The sequence below is a fragment of the Bubalus kerabau genome, chromosome 13 (genome assembly GCF_029407905.1).
Source record: "Bubalus kerabau isolate K-KA32 ecotype Philippines breed swamp buffalo chromosome 13, PCC_UOA_SB_1v2, whole genome shotgun sequence".
NCBI classification, from domain to species: Eukaryota; Metazoa; Chordata; class Mammalia; order Artiodactyla; family Bovidae; genus Bubalus; species Bubalus kerabau.
Window position 1 is genome coordinate 47,723,375 of NC_073636.1, and position 24,595 is coordinate 47,747,969.

Genomic DNA, 24,595 nt, shown 5'->3' on the forward strand with positions numbered 1-24,595 from the left:
ACCTCCAAGGGGGAAAAAGAAAACTAAAGTATTTTTCATTTTGGATAAAGAAATGCCACAAATGGAGATTCCAGCTCAGACTTGCCATGAATGAGCTCTGTCATCTTGGGAGGCGATTTAATCCACCCTTCTCCAAGTGTTGTGCCACTTCTAAAATCCTACCTTCTGTGAAAACACAAACATCTCTCCATAAATGAGAGATTAGAAGTTCTAAGTACACCAGCAAGGAACAACAAGCAGTTTTCCTGTAACCCTGGGTGGAAAACTTTTAGAATCTGTTATAACAGGTCTACGTCTGCAGTCATTGCCTCATGTCCTCTGTGGAAAAACGTGGGTAGAGATGTACACAGATATTCACTGTTACTCAACACTCAATGAGGCAGGAAGTTGAGGGAGCACTTATCTGATGACTTATTTTCTTACTGATCTAAAAAGTGGAGGTCACGGTGAAAAGTAAGGAGGCCAAGGATGAAATCTGGGAAAGGGATGAGTAAAATGACTGACAAAGGGGAAAAAAAAGTCAAGGATCTAACAGAGTCCAAAACTTAGAAATATGTAAAGAAAGTCATCATGCTAGCCAATTTCTCTCCAGCAGAGCGCAACTAACAACAACAAAAAGACAGAAAAGTTACATAAGTAGGACTGCACCATGGACAAAAGCTGGCAAGTTATGCAGCCAGTTCAGAGAATGAGAAAACCAAGCTGTTGGTGAGATGAGAGTCACATGACTCCCTGGAGTCCACAGCAGGTAAGACAGATTGGGAAGCCTAGAGGAAGCCAGAGAACACCCAAGTACCCAAAGATCAAGGACCACAGGAGGAGAACAAATGAGAGTATGAAGGACAGGATGTTTGTAGACAGGAGATTCTCCAAGCTCAAGGTTCGAAAGTATCATCTGGGAGATAACAAGGCCCAAGAAAGCTTAAAGTGAACTGGATGTAAAACTCCCTGGAAAAGATAATGTGAAGGAACACAAGGTTGGAAGACTGGATGAGCCAACAACTTAGAGATGATGTTAGAAGACACAGTGCAAAGAAACAGAGCAAGGCAGGAGCCAACATCCAAGGCCACATAATGGCCAAGTTTATAGATGATAGCAAAAAAGTAAAGGGAGAATGGTATCAAAAATTGGTATGAACTTCAAACACACAGGGATTATGGCTAGAGAATACAGCCAGCTATTCTCACTACCTGGAACGCTACATCTGGAGAATTCCTACTCATACTTCAGATCTCTGTTTAAATGACCAATTGCTCAGCAATTCCTTAGCAGTAGCCTCAAAAGCCAAATTAAACTGCTCATCTCCCTTCACTGTTCCTTTCAAAGCAATGACACAACTCATACCAATTCTTTATACAAATTGATGCTCTTCCTGAGTTCATACAGCAAGGAATCCACATTTTCCTTAATCTATCTGGTTCCTAAGTTTGGACTAGCAAAATAAGATTTCAGAAAGGGAAGGGTATACCCAAGAATCTATCCAGAGCTGCCAGGTCAGGAAGGCAGGTTCTCTAACAAACTAGTTTTAGGACACCTTAGCCATACACACTCAAAAGTAGTTTACTTGGTAAGAATTTCTAATATATTAAGATTCTTTTTTTATTTTAATGTGATTCTCACTATACTGCTGATGGGAATATAATTATGTGTAATTTTTCTTATGATAATATGAGAAACCCAAAAGTGCATAAATAAAATTTACTCAACAAACCATATAACTACTAAATAATTTTTTTCTTTTTTAAAATACTTATTAATTTATTTGGCTGCACTGGGTCTTAGTTGCAGTGTGCAGGCTCTCTAGTTGCATGCTTGCCACAACTAGAGAAACCCCACATGTAGCAACAAATAGTGAAATAAATAAATATTAAAAAAAAATTTTTTTTCTACTTCTCAGGCTATGGAATAAATGGATTAACATCTAGAAATACTGCCTATCAACTGATCTAATTTTGGTGGTTCAGTAACATTTTTTGGACAATGGGAAACCTCTATATTTGACAGGAAAAAAATGAAAAAGGGGAAGCTGATAGAAACATCCTAAACTATGAGTACATTACCCAGTCCTTCAATGGAAGTGGCCTCCATTATTAAATATTCAAACATCCAGAAGCTTAGAACTTGACAACTCAGTAGTAGATAAAGTAATGTGGTCTTGAGCTGTGCCACCCAATGCCACCAGCCCTGTGTAACTACTGAGACCTGAGGTCTGGTCAGCTCAATTGAGAATAATAATGAAGTGATAATAATAATTACTAATAATAATCAATTTTATAACATTTTATAAAATATGTTACTAAAATAAATTTTACCTGTTTTTAACTTTATTCACCATAGCTACCAGAAAATTATGTATGTGACTTCCATTATAATTGTATCAGACAGCACCAGTCTAAGAAAGTGGGTATTACTAGTAATAAAATACGACCGAGGTTAAAAAAAGTAGGTATCAGGGAAAAAAGTAAATGCTATTTCATAGTACATAACCAGTACATAGTACATAACCAGTACGTAATCAGACTCATTCAAAGAGCGTATTCTGACACCTTTCTATAAATACACATGTACACAACACGGGCGTCTTAGTCCAAATATCAAAGCAAATCCTATATCATGTCCTACATAATCAACTTTGCAGCCGGCACTGTGATAGATGGGAACACGTGCCTTCACCTAATTTCTCACTCATAGCACTGAGAGGAGGAAGGGAAAAGGCCAAAGCTGAAATCCATGTGGTAACAAGCACAAGCTGAAAGGCCAAAAGAGGAGTCAGGAGCTCTTCTTAAGAAGCTCAGAACCAGAATAAATCTAAATAAAAACACAGGGCCCATCCAAGGGTAAACTCTACTACAAACCTAAAGGGTTGGGTTTTTTTTTGCAGGAGCTGTGCTGGGTCTTCCCTGCTTGAGCTTGGCTTTTCTCTAGTGGTGGTGAGCAGGGGCTACTCTCTAGTTGCAGTGCTCGAGTTTCTCATTGTGGTGGCTTCTCTTGTTGCAGAGAAGGGGCTCCAGGATGCACAGGCTTTAGTAGTTGTGGTGCAGGGCTCAGCACTTGTTGTTCTCAGGCTCTAGAGCATAAGCTCAATAGTTGTGGTACAGGGGCTTAGTTGTTCCTCGGCTTGTGGGATCTGGGATCGAACCCGTGTCTCTGGCACAGGCAGGCAGATTTTTTTTTTATCACTGAGCCACCAAGGAGACCCCAAAGGGGCTTTATAATTACTGAATTATAAGTTCAGGTTTTACATGGCTAACCTAAAACAAAATACTTGTATTTAAAAGGGAATCTGATGGGAATTTGTCCCATCAGAGGGGATGGGACATTTACTGTCTATACCAAACAAATTAAGCAATTTATATGTCTTAATTCAACACTAACATGTTGATTTTAAAATATATCCAACTGAAAAGACCACAGCTGTTCTAATATGCTTGGAATCTCTTTCGTATAACCATTACATAACTCTTCCATCTTCCTCTTTCTTATGCAAGCTCTGTAATCATCATTAGTGTTTATACAGTTTTTTGAAACTACTCAATTTCTCTCATAAATATTTAATTCTCTTGTTGCCACTGATTGAACTATTAATGTAAACAACACAGCATTTCTATATGACGTTTTTAGTCATGAGAAAATAGGACACTGATGTCAACAGCATGAAGAGTTTATAAACCAAAAACACCAGAATTACCAGACACAGTGAGGTCTCTCAGAAATCAGCCTCCAAAAGAAAAAAAAAAGAAAGAAATCAGCCTCCAATAAAACAGAAATTTCCCTTCCCTGCTCAGTTTTTCATTCAGTATATTTATCCGAGACCCTTCAGATCTGTGGTAGTCAAATAAACTCCTAAAATGCACGTGAATCAGCATCCAGTCTGCAGGCTCCAGGGACTGGGCAGAGCTGTTGTTCTCAGCCATGAACACCCAGGCAGTGAACTGTCACCTGTGTGCTCTTGATAACAATAATGAAAAGTACTATTAAAAGCCTTTGCTTTTTCTTAGCTCAGCAAGAGCTCAGTATTTTAGCATCTGTACTGATAATCTCAAAAAAATGGAATAAACCAACTGTTAAGCTAGCTTCCTGAACCACAACTATCTTAGCACTGGGATGGAAATTAAGAGTACAGGTGAAGCAACATACCACCTAACTGGACAGACTGGGACAACTACTAAATTTAAAAAACACAGCATAATTATCCAACAGTGCATGAGAGCTCAGAAAAGTAGCAACTCAACAAGGCTTCAAACTGTTAGAAATGACTTTTGGAAAGTGGGACTTGGCACCAGCCTTGAAGGATGGAGAGTCTTGGGCAGGAGGTCATCATGGAGTCCAGAGGTAGGCATGAAAACAGGTTAAAGAGGTCACACAGTGGGCGATGGAGGAAGACCCCTCACATGGTCACTGGAGTCTCTGAAGTCCATGTGACTGCAACACAGCTTTATGACACATGAGCTTCTGGGTGTGTGAGGAGAGTAGAAAGAGCCTACCACTGGATAACCAAGATAGCCGATCAAGCAGCCACCACGTTAATCCAAGTATATGGATCTTGGCAAGTGGGACGACAGAAGCAACAAGGATAAAAAGGGATGGCTAGAGGGAGCAGTTCCAAAAATAACACTAAGACTTAGTGTTAAAGATGACCTCTGGGAAAACAAGACTGTCTCTACTCACAAATACGTAAGGAACAGATTTGATGGCGAGTAGTGAATGAAGTTTGAACATTGTGAATTTGAGCTGGTGGTGGCATGTACATTTGACAAGGGGTCATCAAAGACCACCGGAAATTGAGAGAAGCTCTGTGAAAGGCTTCCCTCTTCAGTCAGTAAAGAATCTGCCTGCAGTGCAGGAGACCTGGGTTCGATTCCTCAGTCAGGAAGATCCCCTGGAGAAGGAAATGGCAATCCACTCCAGTATCCTTGCCTGGAAAACCACCTGGACAGAGGAGCCTGGTGGGCTGCAGTCCTTGGGGTCACAGAGTCCAGCACAACTAAGCAACTAACACTTCACTTCACTTCTGTGAAAGAACATAGCAGAGAAAGATCTGTCAACTGAAATATGAAAATAGTAACTGAAACTCTGGGAGCTAGGAGACCATTTATTTTGCAGATATCCACAGGCAGAACTGCCTTCCCCTCACCTCCCTTTTCATTAATAATTGTCACTTTAAGAATGCAAAACATACAATTTAATGATGATGTCTTATGTGAAAAAAACTACACACAGAAAACAAAAAGAATGAAATAAATACACAAAAATATTCACAGTGCTGTTGTTAAAAACTGGATTGAGGATATTTTCTTCTTCCTAATTTTTGTTATTTCCCAAATTTTATTTAATTTTTAAATAGAATTCTATTAGAAAACTGGGTGGTTAGTCGCCTAGAGCCAGATATTCTGGAGTGCAAAGTCAAGTGGGCCTTAAGAAGCACTGCTATCAATAAAGATAGTGGATGTGATGAAATTCCAGCAGAACTGTTCAAATCCCTGAAGGATGATGCCATAAGGTTTTGCATTCATTATGTCAGCAAATCTGGAAGACCCAGTAGTGGCCACAGGACTGGAAAAGGTCAATCCTCATTGCAATTCCCAAGAAGGGAAGTACTAAAGAATATGATAACCATCAGACAATTGCACTCATCTCCCATGCTAATAAGGTCATGCTTAAAATCTTGCACGATAGACTTCAGCATTAGGCGAACCAAGAACTTCCAGATGTCCAGACTAGGTTTAGAAAAGGAAGAGGACCTAGAGATCAAATTGCCAACATTTGCTGGATTACAGAGAAAGCTAGGGGATTTCAGAAAAACATCTATCTCTGTTTCATCGACTACGCTAAAGCTTTTGACTTCGTGGATCATGACAAACTATGGAAAGCTCTTAGAGAGACGGAAAACCAGACCACCTTACTTGTCTCCTGAGAAACTTGTGAGTCAAGCAACAGTAAGAACCCCTTATAGAACAACTGCATGGTTAAAGATTGAGAAAGGAGTACAAAAGGGCAGTCTGCTGTCACCCTGTTTGTTTAACCTGCACACTAAGCACATCATGAGAATTGCTGGGCTGAGTTAAAGCTGGAATCAAGACAGGCGGAAGAAACATCAACAACCTCTAATGTGGATGATACCACTCTAATGGCAGAAAGCCAATAGGAACTAAAGAGCCTCTAGAGAAGGGTGAGGGAGGGGTGTGAAAGAGCCAGCTTAAGACTAAATAATAAAAAAAACTAGATCATGGCATCCGGCCCCATACTGCATGGCAAATAGAAAGGGACACGGTGGAAGTAGTGACCGATCCCTCTCCTTGGGCTCCAAAATCACTGCAGACGGTGACTGCAGCCATGAAATCAGAAGATGATTGCTTCTTGGCAAGAAAGCTATGACAAACCTAGACAGTGTGTTGAGAAGCAGAGATATTACTCTCTGACAAACGTCCCTATAGTCAAGGCTATGGTCTTCCCAGTGGTCACATATGGCTGTGAGAGCTGGATTGTAAAGAAGGCAGAACGCCAACTTGCCAACGATGCCTTCCAACTGGTGGTGCTGGAGAAGACTCCTGAAAGCTCCTTGGACAGCAAGGAAATCAAACCAGTCAATCTTAAGGTAGATCAACCCTGAATATTCACTGGAAGGACTGATGCTGAAGCGCCAGTATTATGGTCATCTGATGGGAACACATGACTCATTGGAAAAGTCCCTGATGCTGGGAAAGATTGAGGGTGTCAGAGGATGAGATGGCTGGACAGCATCACCAATGCGATGAACGTGAACTTGGGCAAACTCTGGGAGATGGTGAGGGATAGGGAGGCTTGGCGTGCTGCCATCCATGGGGTTGCAAGGAGTCAGACACAGCTGGGCGAATGAACAACAAAAACATTAGAAAATTAAAAATGTTTTAAAAAGGAATGATTTCCTCTAAGTATTTTTTAAATTTTATTTATTTTTGGCTGTGCTGGGTCTTTTGGTGCTTCAAGCGGGCTTTCTGTAGTTGCGGTGGGTGAGGACTACTCTCTAGTTGCAGGGCTCAGGCTTCTCGTTGTGGTGGCTTCTCTCGCTGCAGAGCACAGGCTCTAAGATGCACAGACTTCGGTATTCGTGGTGCACAGGCTCAGCAGTTGCAGCTCACAGGCACTATAGAGCAGGCTCAGTAGTTGTGATGCTCGGGCTTAACTGTCCCACAGCATGTGGAATCCTCCCTGACCAGGGACTGAACCTGTGTCCTGTGCACTGGCATGAGGATTCTTTATCACAGGACCACCAGGGAAGTCTCCCTCTGAGCACTTTTGAAAGTTCTTGTAAGTTTTCACCTAGTGAATTAATTTTACTGTATGTAAATTAAAATTAAAAATATCATTGAAAAAATATTTTACATTCACCATGCTGAATAAATTTAGCTGTAACAAGGCAAAGTAGGAGTATAAATTCTTCAGTTCAGTTCAGTTCAGTCGTTCAGTCGTGTCCGACTCTTTGCGACCCCATGAATCGCAGCACGCCAGGCCTCCCTGTCCATCACCAACTCCCGGAGTTCACTCAAACTCACGTTCATTGAGTCGGTAATGCCATCCAGCCATCTCTTCCTCTGTCGTCCCCTTCTCCTCCTGCCCCCAATCTCTCCCAGCATCAGGGTCTTTTCCAATGAGTCAACTCTTCGCATGAGGTGGCCAAAGTACTGGAGTTTCAGCTTCAGCATCATTCCCTCCAAAGAAATCCAAGGACTGATCTCCTTCAGAATGGACTGGTTGGATCTCCTTGCAGTCCAAGGGACTCTCCAGAGTCTTCTCCAACACGACAGTTCAAAAGCATCAATTCTTCAGCGCTCAGCCTTCTTCACAGTCCAACTCTCACATCCATACATGACCACTGGAAAAACCATAGCCTTGACTAGACGGACCTTTGTTGACAAAGTAATGTCTCTGCTTATAAATTTTTGCAGTGTCTCAATTCTCAGTTTGCCAATCCATCAAAATTAACTGGAAAATCTTATCACTGTGCCCAACAAGTTTACTCCTAGAATTTCTCTTCAAAGTACATACAAGAAAAGTCTCTTCAAAGTACATACAAGAAATTTCACTTCAGTGTTATTTATAACAGCAAAAAATTTTAAATGACCAAAATGGTCCTCAAGCTTTGGGTTGAGGGAAATGGTAGGAGGAAAGAAGAGGAAAAAAAAGAAATGTTTCTTAGTAAGGTATTTGTGCATAGTCTCACTACTTAGGTTGGTGAGTACCTGAATTAAAGCAAGGCGACAGGTCTTCAATTTTTTTACCCCCCAGGCTGTGACCCTGACCAAGAACTCCAACAGCAATAGACGTTTAAACGTCTGTGGATTAAAAAAAAGCCAAAAGCCCACGTAAATGAAAATGAAAATATTTACCTCCTACCTTGTAATTAGTATAAGTGGCAAGACTGTGCTTGTTTGTCTTCTAGTTTAATCTACTTATGTGGAATTTGGCCTCAAAGAAGTCCATTACCTTATCATTAGCACCAACCTAATGATTATTCCCAGGATTGCATTTAGATCTTTGCTGACCCGTGCAAAGGGCAAAGTCAAGCACAAAGGGACCATCAGCACAACTCTGTCACAAAATGTAGAACAGGAAAGATTGTGTTTTGAATGCACCTAAATGCAGACATGTCCATATGCTTTCCATTACAAGCTGCCAAGCTATAATTCCCTGTGCTGCCAAAGTCCAAGCTCAGAGGAGCATGTGGAGTCCCAGTTATGAAGTCAAAACCCAGCTAGAGAAAAACAAATGGTAAATCAAAATAAAAAGTAATAATAAACCTGGCAGGAGGCACTAGGCATGAATGCAGTCTACTTTTCACTGGGCCATGCTCAATCCTAGAACTCGCTTTCTTACTTCTTTCCTCCAAAGGAAAATATCCAAGGCCCTAAACCATCCCTGGGCAGGATTACAAATTGAACCTTCAGTCCCTCAAAAAGTAACTCCCTGTTTGCACAAAATATTTTGGAAGACAGTATTTTAGAGCAGCAGGAGAAAGAAATTTTGTACCCAATGGGCTTTTTTGATAACTCCACATGCCTTAACACAACGCCTCTATTTTTAAAAACTTTTTAAAGATTTCAGTTCTCACTATGTGTCAGGCACTGTACTCTACATCGTATGTGTAATATTTCATCTTCAAACAACCCTTGATAACTGGGCCCACACTTTACGAATAAGAAAACCCAGAAGGGGTGAGGCCTCCTGGTCAAGGTCCTGGAGACGTGACAGTACACAGAACAGAGCCCCAAGAGGATTGAGACAGCAGAACCTTCACCTTTCATTATGACTCTACACTGCCTTCAAGGCCACCCCTAGAATAAACTGAGGCTAATATATTTTGAGAGGAAAATAGAAGACTTAATTACTCAAAAATCATTTTCTTAATGTTTATTAAATAAACATCTTAATGTTTATTAAATGAAACCATTTCATGTACTCTTGTATGTATGCATGTATTTCACAATAAAAATCCAGAGCCTGACTTAGGCAGCATCTCTGGAACGGCCAGTGCAATTAGGAGCCTGGCTCTCCATTATAACGAGAAATGCATGAGATGACTACAGTTCAGCCAGATACCAACAAGTTCTTCACTGGGAAATATTTAGGCTGTGAATCTTTCAACATCACTGATTATTCTAGGCCAACTTAGCATTACCACTCACAGATGACTCTAGGTAAATAAGTAAATAAATGCCAACAGAGCTGTACCAGTCACCTTCAAGAAGCCTCCAGTGATCTTGTATATTTAACTTCAGAAACTAAACAATGGTCTTTTGCTGTTTGGAACAAAAGACACTACTCATTTTAAATTATATAGAATATGAATAGAGAAACTATGGTTTTCTCCATCTAAAACATACTCTGCATACAAGGGGGGAAAAAAAGGCATAATTTACTTTCCAAAATTAAATCTTCATAAACATAAATCTACTTTAAGCTATGTTTATTAAAAATTTAGAGTCAAAAGGGAGGTAACAATCAATGAAGATTAGCCAAGAAGAGGAATACTGGAAAGAACATGGGAAAAAAAGTAAGAAAAGCTTTAAAAGAACATCTTATTTTTAGTGAAATAAATTATACATTTTGTATTTTGAAAAATGCAAGCTGTACAATATGCATAGCGTCATTTGACTTTTATTATAATTATGCAGACCATATTTGTGGACACAGGAATGAGCTGAAAAGGATAAACATTAAACTGCCTTGAGTGTAGGGGGTGTAAGAATCTATATGACTTTCAAATTTTACTTTATCCAATTCTGACTATTTAGAATTAGAATTCTCATTATTTAGAGTTAGAATTAGTTATTTTCCAACATGCATATGCTTGTTTTATAAATATATGATATATAAGAATCTATGACTTTCAAAATTTACGTTATCCAATTCTGATTATTTAGAATTAGTTAGAATTCTGATTAGAGTCAGAATTGGTTATTCTCCAACATGCATATGCTTCTTTTATAAATCCTTTAGAAAGTTAGAAAAAAAATTGTTTTAAAAAAAAAAGGTTCCATGACAGCAAAGCTGCAAATTAACAAAATATCATTTAGACATATCATGGAAAAATTCTGAAAGTGAAAGAACTATGACTCTGAATACTTATTTTTGGAAAATATTTTGTAAAGCTGAATACAAGAACTCACTTTCTACTCTACTGAACAACTATCAGAAACCAAAACATAGAATTGGGTCAGAGGTTCTAATATTGGGGAAATGCAAACATTTTAAAGAAAAGAATCTGGAGAAAGAAATTAAGCAGGAGAAGCCACTCAACAAAAACAAGACTGAGTTATCAAATGAGCATCCACAGTGCCACCGGAACACCTCTCCCTTCGTACTCTGAAAACCTGTCCTTTGCACACAAGGCTACACAGCTGACATCGCAGCCTAGGCCCAAGTACCACATGCAGTGATTGCCAACTGTGATTTCCTAGAGAAAAAAATCATCAAAAAAAAAAAAAGGGAGGGACATCCCTTGTGGCCCAGTGGCTAAGACCCCACACTTTCAATTCAAGGGACCTGGGTTCAATTCCTGAGCAGGGAACTAGAACCCACAAGCAGCACCTAAGAATTTGTTTATCACAACTAAAAGATCCTGCATGCACAAGCGAGACCGAAGATGCTGCTTGCCATAACTAAGATCCGGTGCAGTCAACTAAATAAAAACATTTTTCAAATGTAGTGAGAATAATACAGAACTGTCATTTTTGCATTCACCAATTCTTTAAAAAGGAACATTAACACTTCAAAAGCAGGACAAATCTAACCCCAGAGCTAATACAATTCACAGGCCAGAAACTCTGAGTAGCAAAATTATTACATCAATTCAGTAGATGCCAAATAGGCTGTCAAAACACCTATTCTGATTTTTATTATTATTACTGGCCACACCATGCAGCAAGCAGAATGTCCCAGACCCATGCCCCCTGCAGTGTAAGTGTGGTATCTTAACCACTGGACCACCAGAGAAGTCCCATCTACTCTGGATTCAAAAAACAAAAGCAAAACCTCTTCAATTAAAATTAAAATGACACTTGCTGAACATGACAAAGAATATCTTCTGAAAACAAGGGCCAACACAAAATACAGTTTTCATGCTTTTACATTTATATTTTTTTAAAGAATTTACAAAAGCACTTGTATGTACCTGAAAATCTAGATTAATGAGCAAATTTTTAGTAAAACTATTTTTTGAGATCCTGAATAAGTAATAATAACTACAGAAAAATATAAAAGCAAAAGAATTATTCTCAAGAAAGTGTCAGCCTCAGACAGATTCACAGGCCAGTTATTTCCTAAACTTTCTGGAAAGAAATGGGAAATTGGTAACCTTCCCAATTTCTTCTAGAAAAATTGACAAGCTAACAAAGAAAGAACAGAAGAAAACTGTATGTTAACCTCACTTGCCATTTCTAGATTTTTTTAACTTTTGCAAATTTGACATGCAAAAAATGACACCTGGTTTTAATCTTGATTTCTTTGATCCATGTGTATATAGTTCTCCTATGAATTGTAAATGCCTTTTTTCTTTTTTAGAGAAATTTCTAGATTTTTAAAATTAATTTTATTTTTGACTGCTCTGGATCTTTGTTGCTGCACACAGGCATCTCCGGTTGCAGTGCGCAGGCTTCTCACTGCATGGCTTCTCCTATGGCAGAGCATGGGCTCTGGGCATTTGGGCTTCAGTAGTTCCACCCCCGGAGAAGGCAATGGCACCCCACTACAGTGCTCTTGCCTGGAAAATCCCATGGCTGGAGGAGCCTGGTGGGCTGCAGTCCATGGAGTCGCTAAGAGTCGGACACGACTGAGCAACTTCACTTTCACTTTTCACTTTCATGCATCGGAGGAGGAAATGGCAACCCACTTCAGTGTTCTTGCCTGGAGAATCCCAGGGACGGTGGGGCCTGGTGGGCTGCCGTCTATGGAGTCGCACAGAGTTGGACCCGACTGAAGCGACTTAGCAGCAGCAGCAGCAGCAGTTGCAGCCCCTGAATCCTTAGGGCAGGCAGGCTTCAGTAGCCTAAAGTATATGGGCTTCCCTGGTGGCTCATACAGTAAAAAATCTGCCTGTAATGTGGAAGACTCAGGTTCAGTCCCTGAGTCGGGACGATCCCCTGGATGAGGGCATGACAATCCACTCCAGTATTGTTGCCTGGAGAATCCCATGGACAGAGGAGCCTGGAGGGTTACCGTCCATACGGTGGCAGAGTCAGAGACAACTGAAGTGACTTAGAACACATGCACGCAAGGCTATTACCAAAATATGACACAAAAGTCTCAGATTTTACTTTTTAATAGTACTGGAGCAAAAGTAAGGAATTAAGGCACAAGAACACCATCAACCCAAAAGAGACATCATATGTGCGCTATGCACTAAAGTGAAAGTGAAGTCACTCAGTCATGTCTGACTCTGTGACCCTGTGGGCTGTAGCCTACCAGGCTTCTCCATCCATGGGATTCTCCAGGCAAGAATACTGGAGTGGGTTACCATTTCCTTCTCCAGGAGATCTTCCTGACCCAGGGATTGAACCCGGGTCTCCTGCATTGGAGGCAGACGCTTTAACCTCTGAGCCACCAGGGAAGCCTATGCACTAAGACAAGTACTAAGCACCAAAAGTACCCAAATTTAAAACTTGGGTGGAAAAGCTTATAAATGACTCCCAGTCTCCCATTCTGGCTGCTTAGAATAAGAGCACCCAACTTCCAGACCATAACAGTTTAAGCTCCCATTTATTGGGACCAAGATGTTCACAACTTCTAAAGCTCAAATTTTACTTTTTAATTCAGGTGATTAACCCAAGCATATTTTAAAAGAGAAGCAAATTTGAAATCTGAAAAAATTTTAAACAAAATCATGTTCCGATCATTCATCCATAAGAAAAATATTTCCTTTGAAAAATGAGATTTTTATTTTGAAAACCAAATCCCAAGAAAAACGATCTACAAATCAAAAGCTTATGTCTTAAATACATCATAAAATTACAAGAAAAAATGGGTGGGCAAGTATTAAAGTGTTAATATCTAGGATATAAAAAGAACTGCTATAAATCACCAGGAAAAAGATGAACACAGGATTAGAAAAACTAGTGAAAGAAATAAGTAAGTCAAACAAAAAAAACTCATTAAAAAGTGTTCAAATTCACTAGTTATCAAAGCAAAAGAAACATGGTTCTTCTTGGTTTAAAAAATTTTTTTAAGTTTAAATAGTAAGATTAATTCCCTAACCTGGATGCAGAAATACCTGGCATATATGTTACATATGTATCAAAGCTTTAAAAATGCAAATGATATCCCTTCTTCTAAAAATGTAGTCTGAAGAAAAAAATTAGAAAAAAGCATATAGATTTCCATACAAGGCTATTCACCGTTCTATTCTGTTCACTACAGGGGGGAAATAAATAGCTCATAAACTAAATACCCAACAGTAGAAAGATCTGTCTAATAAAACATGATGTATTCAGCACAAATGAGCTGTTAAAAAATATGTTTTAAGGGACTATTTAATGATTTAGTTATAAGCCTAAGACACATTGCTAAGCTTAAAAACGGGATTTAAAAGGCCCCTGTAATCACTACAGATGGTGACTGCAGCCATGAAATTAAGACGCTTACTCCTTGGAAGGAAAGTTATGACCAACCTAGATAGCATATTCAAAAGCAGAGACATTACTTTGCCAATAAAGGTCCGTCTAGTCAAGGGTATGGTTTTTCCTGTGGTCATGTATGGATGTGAGAGTTGGACTGTGAGGAAGGCTGAGAGCCGAAGAATTGATGCTTTTAAACTGTGGTGTTGGAGAAGCCTCTTGGGAGTCCCTTGGACTGCAAGGAGATCCAACCAGTCCATTCTGAAGGAGATCAGCCCTGGGATTTCTTTGGAAGGAATGATGCTAAAGCTGAAACTCCAGTACTTTGGCTACCTCATGCAAAGAGTTGATTCATTGGAAAAGACTGATGCTGGGAGGGATTGGGGGTAGGAGGAGAAGGGGACGACAGCGGATGAGATGGCTGGATGGCATCACTGACTCGATGGACGTGGGTCTGGGTGAACTCCGGGAGTTGGTGATGGACAGGGAGGCCTGGCGTGCTGCGATTCATGGGGTCGCAAAGAGTCGGACACGACTGAGCGACTGAATTGAACTGAACTGAACTGTATGTATGGAAATTCCTTGGCAGTCCAGTGGTTGGGACTCGGGGCTGTCACTGCAGCAGCCCAGATTCAATCCTGGAAGGGGGAACTAAGATCCCACGAGTTGTGCGGCAAGGACAACAATAAAAGGCCCCATGAGATCTCTATTTTGAAACACATACAAAAAAACATATATATATATGCATAAGTGAAAGACAGCATACATTAAAACAAATCAGAAAAAAAGAGGGAACATCAGTGAGTAAACTAAGCTTTTTTGTGTATAAGTTTTCACCACAATTCCCAAATTCCTTAACATCTCTAAGATGAGACACTGGTCCCACTTTCAGATCTTAATCCTGACCAATGCCTTCATATACTTCAGTAGCAATTCTAACCCCATATCATAATTAATTACTGTGAATTTCCTGCATATTCTTCTCAAATTAGCCCATTTCCTATAGCAAAAAGAAAAGGACACAAAACTTCCTGAGAAATAACAGACACTCTGCAGGGAGTGTGCTCTATCTTTGCTCTCTGTACAGACTGGGTACAACTATACACACGTAGGAGGAAGTCTAAAGCAAAACCATTCCTTGAGACAATGACATCAGTGATAATATTAAGAGGAAATGCACAGACTTCTCTAATACTGAATACAATCTTCACCAAAATGACTGAAAGCTTCACACATGAGGCTCTCACTACTACAAAAATTCTTTTATAGCAATGGTTCACAAATTCTAGATGCACACTGTAATCACCTGGGAGAGTATTTTTTTAACCCCTAACTGCACCCTAGCTGATTCCAATTTGCTGTTAAGGAAATTAAGGCTGTTAATTTGCTGTTAAGGCTGATGACTTGAAGCATTTTTTCCAAACATCATACCAGAGTGAGTAGAGAAATCAATTCAGTAGACCAGGGCCAACAATATTGTTAATTAAAAAAAAATCAATAAAAAGAAAAGAATGGGACTTCCCTGGTGGACCAGTGGTCTTGCAATGCAGGGCACTCAGTTTCCATCCCTGTCGGGGAACTGGGATCCCACATGCCCCTGAGCAACCAAGACCCCACACCGCAACTACTGAGCCCGTGAGACACAATGAGTTAGTCCCACGCACCGCAAGGAAAGATCCTGCATGATTCGACCAAGATCCCATGCACCGCAACCGAGACCCTACTCAGTCAGATAAATAAATACTGAAAAAAAAAAAAGAATGGAATGAAAACATAAGAAAATATCACAATGTATTACTACTAGCACAGATACATATTTTCTCATGAAATGTTTTGTTTATAATCTGTAATTCTTGGCAATACTACCCAGATTGACCTACAGATTGAATGTAATCACTATCAAAAATCTCAGTTGTCTTTTTGGAAAAAATTGACAAATTGATCCTAAAATTCAAATGGAAATGTAAAGGACATAGAATAGTCAAAACAATCCTGAAAGAGAACAAAACTGGAGCACTCACACTTTCCAATTTCAAAACTTAATAAAAAGTCGTGATAATTAAGACAACATAGTCCTGGTACAAACTGTTAGTCACTCAGTCGTGTCCGATTCTTTTGCGACACTACGGACTATAACCCACCAGGTTCCTCTGTCTACGGAATTTTCCAGGCAAGAATACTGGAGTGGGTAGCCACTCCCTTCTCCCGGGGGATTTTCTCGACCTGCATTGCATACAGATAAGACATAAAAATCAACAGAATAAAATTGAGAATTCAGAAATAAATCTTAATGTTTGTCAGGTAAATTTGGACAAGGATGCCAGGACAATTCAATGGGGGGAAAGAATAGCCTTTTTAAAAAATGCTGCTGGAAATCCATATACAAAGAATTGAAGTTGGAGCCCCCCTACCTCACACGATATACAAAAAGGATCAAAGATGCAAATCTATGAGATAAAACTATAAAACTCTTAGAAGAAAACAAAGCGGTAAATCTTCTTAGAAATTACAAAGAGTGCTCGCTTCGGCAGCACATATACTAAAATTGGAACGATACAGAGAAGATTAGCATGGCCCCTGCGCAAGGATGACACGCAAATTCGATAAGCGTTCCATAGTTTTACACTGTTGGTGGGAATGCAAACTAGTACAGCCACTATGGAGAACAGTGTGGAGATTCCTTAAAAAACTGGAAATAGAACTGCCTTATGATCCAGCAATCCCACTGCTGGGCATACACACCGAGGAAACCAGAAGGGAAAGAGACATGTGTACCCCAATGTTCATCTCAGCACTGTTTATAATAGCCAGGACATGGAAGCAACCTAGATGTCCATCAGCAGATGAATGGATAAGAAAGCTGTGGTACATATACACAATGGAGTATTACTCAGCCATTAAAAAGAATACATTTGAATCAGTTCTAATGAGGTGGATGAAACTGGAACCTATTATACAGAGTGAAGTAAGCCAGAAAGAAAAACACCAATATAGTATACTAATGCATATATATGGAATTTAGAAAGATGATAACAATAACCCTGTGTACAAGACAGCAAAAGAGACACTGATGTATAGATCAGTCTTATGGACTCTGGGGAGAGGGAGAGGGTGGGGAGATTTTGGAGAATGACATTGAAACATGTATAATATCATGTATGAAATGAGTCGCCAGTCCAGGTTTGATGCACGATACTGGATGCTTGGGGCTGGTGCACTGGGACGACCCAGAGGGAAGATATGGGGAGGGAGGAGGGAGGAGGGTTCAGGATGGGGAACACAGGTATACCTGTGGCGGATTCATTTCGATATTTGGCAAAACTAATACAATATTGTAAAGTTTAAAAATAAAAAAAAAAAAAAAAAAGAAATTACAACGAAAGTATAAGCAATAAAAAGATAAATAGTACCTTATCAAAATTAAAAAGCAGTTTTTAATTAAAACTTCAGAAAGTTTAGCTTAATTTAAAACTCGGAAAGTTTCAAATGACATCGGCAAAAAAATAAAGACAACCCATAAAATGGAAAAAGTTATTTGTAAAATTATGTATCAGGTAAGGGACACGTCACATATATTAAGAAAATTTATAACTCAACAATAAAAAGACAATCCAACTGAAAAATGAGCAAAGGACTTAAGACATTTCTCCAAAGACAACATAAAACTGGTGAACTGCCCCACATCTTTAGGAAAATGTAAATAAAAACCACAATGAGACACCACTTCACACCTACTGGGATGGCTATACTCAAAGACAGACAATAACACATGTGGAGAAATTAGAACCCTCATAAATTGCTGATGCCTCCACTTGGAAAAAATTTGGCAGTTCTTCAAAATGTTAAACAAAGAATTACCATATGATCCAGTAATTCCACTCCCTGATATTTACTAAAGAAAAATTTAAAACATGATCACACCAATGTTCACAGCACCATTCTTAACAGTAGCTAAAATCTAGAAACAACACAATGACCATCAACTCATTAGTAGATAAAATGTGGCACTGATTCTTGCAACAATACAGATGTCTTAAGAACACTATGCTAAGTAAAAAGCCAATCACAAAAGACCACATATTGTACGATTCCATTTATATGAAATACCCAGATAAGGCAAATTCACAGAAACAGTGCAGATTAGCGTTGCCAAGGCCTGCTGGGGAAGGGAAAAGGGGGGGTGACTGTTAATAAGTATGTGGTTTCTCAAATTAAGACAGTGGTGATGGTTACACAACTCTAAAAACAACTGAAACATACCTTTCAAAGTGAAGACTTTATGGTGTGTGAATTCTATCTCAATAAAGCTTTTCTTTTAAGGTTATTCTGTCAAGAGCCCCTTTCCTGTCATTCCCACAGAACCTCATGTGGTTCCTTTACCATAAGATAGAAAGGTTATTTATTCATACTAACCCAAAGGCCTTACTGCAAAGTCTTATATTTCACAACCAGATCAAAAAATCACTTTGGATGTCACAACTAATTTTTTCCATTAAGTAGAAAAAGTAAATATCAGAATATACATCATATAATATTTTTGTGAAACTTGTTTTTGAGATACACACACAGACATATATATGTCGGTGAAAAGTGAGTCAGTCAAGACAAAGTTTGGAAAATATATTTTAGGAGTTGACAGACACCTACTCAAGGAACAAAACAAAAAGTACAAGATCTCAGAGTTGAAAACAAAATGCAAGAAAGGTGAAACCACTTTGGAGCATTACCCTAGGCACTGAACTAAACACTAGAAGTGAACTGGACTCTTATGTCTATTTTTACTGGTCAAGTGAATAAAAGATTCCCTACCCTGTTAACTTCCCAGGACTCCTGAGAGGGTTCAGAGGAGCCTCCTGCTCCCAGGAAGTTCAGGATCACTGCTGGAAATACAGGACCCCAACTTACACTGGGTGTCAAAAAGCATGTACAAATAGGAGAACTTCAACAGAAAAGGAAAAATCGATACTGCTAGTATATTCAGTTTATATCCACAGGTAAGAAAAAAAGAAAACAAGAACCCACAAAACTGCTCTGAGTGAAGGAACATTTTCAAAGACTGAGGGTCAGAATCCCTGATACAAAAGATATGAACAGCACAGGATACCTGAACCTGAAGCAAAGGTATAAATTGTGTAGTTCCTTCCAGCTAAGTATCTGAGCTCATCTTTAAAACAGCACAAAAAATGAATTTGGAGAATTACAAAAACAGGGACAGATTCTACCAAAAATTTATTTCCAGGGTCAATCTCAAGATGAGAAATTTTTTGTTCATTCAAACACTAAGTACGATATTGTAATTAAGTCAAAAATACACTGAAAATAGGACACTTTAATATCATTAAATATTATATACATTAATGCACACCAATAAATATTGAAAATAAAAAGGACCACTATCACATTTAGACCTGTTCTGTAAGTACTCTGCAGTTTATATTAGGAAAAAGAAGTATTTAAGAAGAAAACAAAACAAGACCTTTTGCAGCTAGCATGACTGTCTATCCAAGAAACTTAAGAGAATCAACTAAAAAGTAAAACTTAACAGAGTTTGGTCAGGTCATATGCCAGACACAGTGCTGTTTCATTTCCCTTGAGGACACACAAATGACTCCCCTTGCATCTAGGATATGGCCTATGGGAGAAAATATTACTAATTCCAAGCTCAGCCCATAAGAAAACTCTTCCATGCACAAAATCTCGCAAAATTACAGGCCAGATTTTGAAGTCCATTGTGATGTAAGATGGAAGGAGCCTAAATTCCCAACTTACCTGTTAGGGGAGAATCACCTAGAAAAATGTGAGCAAGAAATAACTTTTTATTTTGTTAGTGTACAGATTTTGGCTAGAATTAATTAAGCTGAATAATATAGGTGGTCAGGTATAAAATATATGGACTGCATATACATACTTTCTTTACACTTGCTTTATAAATTAGGAAATAGGGTACGGAAGGGAGGAGGAAGAATATCATCTCACTCTAAATAGCAAATATTTTAAAATAAAGAGCAACAAATAAGTGATCTGTAGACCATACATTAGTGAGAACTTTAAAAATGAGAGCTATTAAATCTGCATGAATCAAAAGATTTGTTCATAGAACAATTCAATATTATAGGATGAAAAGTCTCCCCAAATTAACATATATTTAATGAAACTGCCCATTAAAAGTTATTTTGAAACCCTAATTTTGTTCCTTTTTATGGATGAGTAGTATTCTATTATATATATTATATATACCACATCTTCTTTATCCATTCATTTCTCAATGGACATTTAGGCTGCTTCCATGTCTTGGCTATTGTGAATAGTGTGGCTATGAACATAGGGCGCATGTATATTTTTGAATTATAGTTTTGTCAAGATATATGCCCAGGAGTGGTACTGTTGGATCATACAGTAAATCTATTTTCAGTGTTCTGAGGAGCCTCCATACTGTTTTCCATAGTGGCTGTACCAACTTAGAGTCCCACCAACAGTGCAGAAGAGTTCCCTTTCTCCATACCCTCTCCAGCATTTGTTTAAAAAATGCAAATCTTAATAGCATATTTCTCAGAGTGAAAGCAAAATCAAATATAACTTGTCTAGCAGCATCAACTTTACTCAAAGATTAGAGAGGAAAAGTGTTTAATGTTAAGCCAAGTACTGATGTTTCTGGAATAGAATATAAAATTCACATTAATTTTAGATAAAAAGACTTAAAAGTGTCAGAGTTTTCATACTCCCAGCACTTCAAAATATGCAAATATTCCCCTATACCACACTTTTGTAGAGTAATTTGTGAAGCGGTGTCTTAATATAGAAAGAGCTCTTGACAATAAAATGTGAACTCAAACTTTTCAGTATTGATCACATAAATATTAATTATTACTATGAAGCAGGAATAAGCAAACTTTCTACAAAAAGCCAGACAGCAAATATTTCAGGCTTGCTGGTCATATAGCGTCCTGAATGGTCACAACTATGTTTCAATAAAACTTGTTTTACAAAAACAGATGCTGGTGGTTCCCCAATCAGCAACATTCTCATCACTTGAGAACTGGTTAGAAATTCAGATTACCAGGCCTCACCCCAGAACTTCTGAATGAGAAACTCTTAAGTTTAACATCTACCATGTCAGACAAAAAAGAGCGTGTACCCGCAGCCAGGTGATGTGCCTTTTGGAGACAGCAAAGGATTTAAGCCAGCACTGCAGAGGGGACAATAGAGTCTCCAAATTGGATACTGAAATATCAACCACAGCATTTCAAGTAGTGCTTTTCATCAGAAGCAGGAGAAGACCATCCACAGAGTTATTATACCAACACCTTTGTAATGAAGTCTTGGTCCAGAATGGAAAAGTTCATGCAAGTTTAACACTGGGGCATGTATGTTGCTACTTGAACAAAGGGTTAGAGGGAAGCCACCTCAAAGGAAGACTATAAAAGAAACGTGAATGTGTTGGGGTTGAGGGCCTGTGGGATGTTCCTACAGGAACAAATGAGGGAACAGAAGGAATAAAGGACTCCGAGTTGGGGTGCAGACCAGACTTGGGTCAAATTCTGACTCAGCTACCATGATCCTGGGGAAGGAGCTAACCACCACCAACTTCAGCATTCTCAGATGTAAAATGAGAATAATACCTACTTCCACAGGGCTGCTGTTAGTGAATACAAGAAGTGCCAGGCTAAGCACCTGGTGACCAACTGACACTATCTTCTCTGCTCTCTTCTATGCCAACAGGAGCTAAGAAACATAGACCTTCAAGCAAGACTTGGGTTCAGCATTCTATCACTAAGGGACCCAAGCTTTACTGAAGCATTAAGAGCAGAATTCAAGACCCAAGAGTTAACTTAGAAAAGTTAACCAAGCTCCAGTTTCTTCATTGATAAGATGCAGACCAGAACCACGTTGGCTGCCAGCTGTTGGAATCAACATTAACGACCTCAAGTGCTCAATACATAGCCAGTGCCCATCAGTACTGTCTGGTCTTTCCTGGGTCCCCTCTATTGCTTACAGAGGTTCCTGGAGAGAAGAACAATTTTTAAACTTCTTTTGAGTTCAGCTTACAAGATAGGAAGATTCAACCCTGTAAGATTCACATGCACACAAATGAGAACGGTCGCCACCCAGATAGGCAGGCCTACACCAGGCACTCACTGAGACACCCCAGGGCAACTGACACAAGGAGACTGTAAGGATGAGCTGCTTTCGGAAAAGCCTGTGGAAAGAACCCAGGACTAAAGAAGGCTTTCTGGACCGCAGAACAGAAAAAGCCATGGCTTATGGTCCAATGCAACCTTGACCTCCTCATATGAAAAGAAGAAAGTGAAAAACTCATCAATGCTACAGAAAAACAACGATGAAGGAAGAACCAGAGTCAAGACCATAGCCAACAAAAAGAGGCTGTGAGTTGCACTCTGAAGTTGCTGAAAAGTTCATGGGCAGTGAGACTAAATTAGTTGAAATCTTAAGTATGATCCTCCATAAGATTATGCCCTGCCCACTACTGCACCCATTACACTTGAATACTTCTATATTAGGCCTGCAAAAAAAAAAAAAAGAAGTAATGCAAGAGACAGTTATGAAAAAAACAAACAAACAAACAAGTAGATGGACTTTTCCTTTATGGGATAAACTTTCAAGGAAGGTTTTAGAGGCCACCCAGACCTGAGGTCAGGGATTTGCCTGCCTGAGGTCAGAGGACAGAATTAAGACAAAGGACGATGAGAAGTTCCCAAGAAGATTTACATTTCCATGCAAGACCTGTTTCAAGGAAGAACAAAATCTGACTCCATATTGGATCTGTTTCTTCTACTTTAACCTTTGCTTCCAGTTGCTTTTGTTCGCTAAAAGGTTCCTGTCCACATACATAATGGTCTGCCTAGGGGAACCCTGTCCCTCTGCTTGAATCTTTGTTCAGAACCCTGTCTACCTGTGGATAGCTACAGGGAACGAAGAAATAAACACATCTGCCCTCCCCTACAAGGCTGGCCATTCCAGGAGATACTTGCAAGATTAATGGCCTTTTTACTTTACTTCCTCACCTCCCACCCCTCTATAAAGGAACCTAGCATCCAGACTCCAATAAGATGGCTATTTTGAGACATTAGTCTGCCATCTTCTCAGTCTGTCAGCTTTTCAAATAAAGTCGTTATTCCTTCCTTCAACACCTGGTTTCTGATCTATTGGCCTGTTCTACTGCAAGCAGGCTTCCCTGGTAGCTCAGAGGTAAAGAATCCACCTGCCAATGCAAGAGAATAGGGTTTAACCCCTAGGTCAGGAAGATGCCCTGAAGAAGTAAAAGGCCTCTCCAATATTTTTGCCTGGGAAATCCCATGGACAGAGGAGCCTAGCAGCCTTGCAAAAGAGTCAGACATGACTTAGCAACTAAAACAACCTGTGGCAAGCAGAGCAAGCTTCGACTCAGTAACAGAATCCCCCAACAAACACTCACCCCACCCTTTACTACTGCATTTGGTCACACCAGGTTGGCATGGCAACTTAACATGCCATGGAATGTGTGGTTCCTGGGGCAGCCACTTTCCTTCTAGAGCAGAACTCTGATCTTGCCCTCAACTCCCTCTCTCATTCCCCACATACGGCCCATCAGCAATCTCCTCAGCCCCATCTCACAATATGACTACTTCTCACCACCACCCCCATCCACTCAATCACCATCTTCAGCCCTGTACTAGCTAGCTCCCTTGCAGACCTACCCTGCTCACCCAGACTTCCGTCTATTCTCACATATCAACAATCAGCATGTCTCTATCCCCTCTCTGTTCAAAACTCTCCAATGGCTCCCACCACCAACCCCGCTTTCAAAGTAAAATCTACAGGCCTTCCTCCTAGGTGCCTGTGGCCTACCATGACTCAACTCCCATAGTCTTTCTGACCTCAAAATCATTCTCTCTTCCTCCTGCCTCAGGGCCTTTGAATCTGCAGTTTCCTCCACTGGGAATGCTCTTACCCCAGACATCCACATGACTCGCTTCCTACCATCTCCACTCAAAGATGACTCAGAGCTTCCTGTTCTACCCTTCCTAAAATTTCAGCTCCCACCCAACACTTACTACCCCCAATCCTGCCAGATTCTTCTTCAGAGCAGAAAGTCTCATTGTCTGCCTCCATACTAGTGTGTGAACTGTGTGTGTGGAGGAAATCTCCATATAGCATCTGGAGCACCAAAAGCATTACCTGGCACACAGTCTGCAGTCAATACATGCACTAAATGTGGAGAGGACTATGAAAAGCCTAAGCTGCAAGCAAATCTCAAATCTTGGACAGCCAACAGTCTAGAACTGGTTACAAAACAACAGGCCAGAAACAGCAAAGCCAGGGAGAAAATGAAGAGAGTACCATAAGGAGTACAAAAGACCAGTAAACCCCATGGTGGTAGCTCATAGCCTAACCTGAAGCAGGAATTCTTCCCCAGCAAAAGAATGAAAGAAAGTCCAGAGTCAGGCCCTCTGAGGGAAGAATAACTGGAAGAAAAGCAGGGAGTGAAAATGAATAAATAAGGTTACCT

At 39.7% G+C, this 24,595-nt stretch overlaps 1 protein-coding gene and 2 non-coding genes across 5 annotated transcripts in view; 1 reads left to right on the top strand and 2 right to left on the bottom strand.

Annotated features, from left to right (window-relative positions):
• SLC23A2 (solute carrier family 23 member 2) overlaps positions 1-24,595 on the bottom strand; it is a 150,612-nt gene that overhangs the window by 123,622 nt on the left and 2,395 nt on the right. The gene's annotated exons all lie outside the window — the stretch shown is intronic.
• TRNAW-CCA (transfer RNA tryptophan (anticodon CCA)) lies at positions 13,013-13,085 on the bottom strand. The gene has a single exon. It is a non-coding gene; the product is annotated as a tRNA-Trp (tRNA).
• On the top strand, positions 16,604-16,710 carry LOC129626306 (U6 spliceosomal RNA). The gene has a single exon (XR_008701913.1). It is a non-coding gene; the product is annotated as a U6 spliceosomal RNA (small nuclear RNA).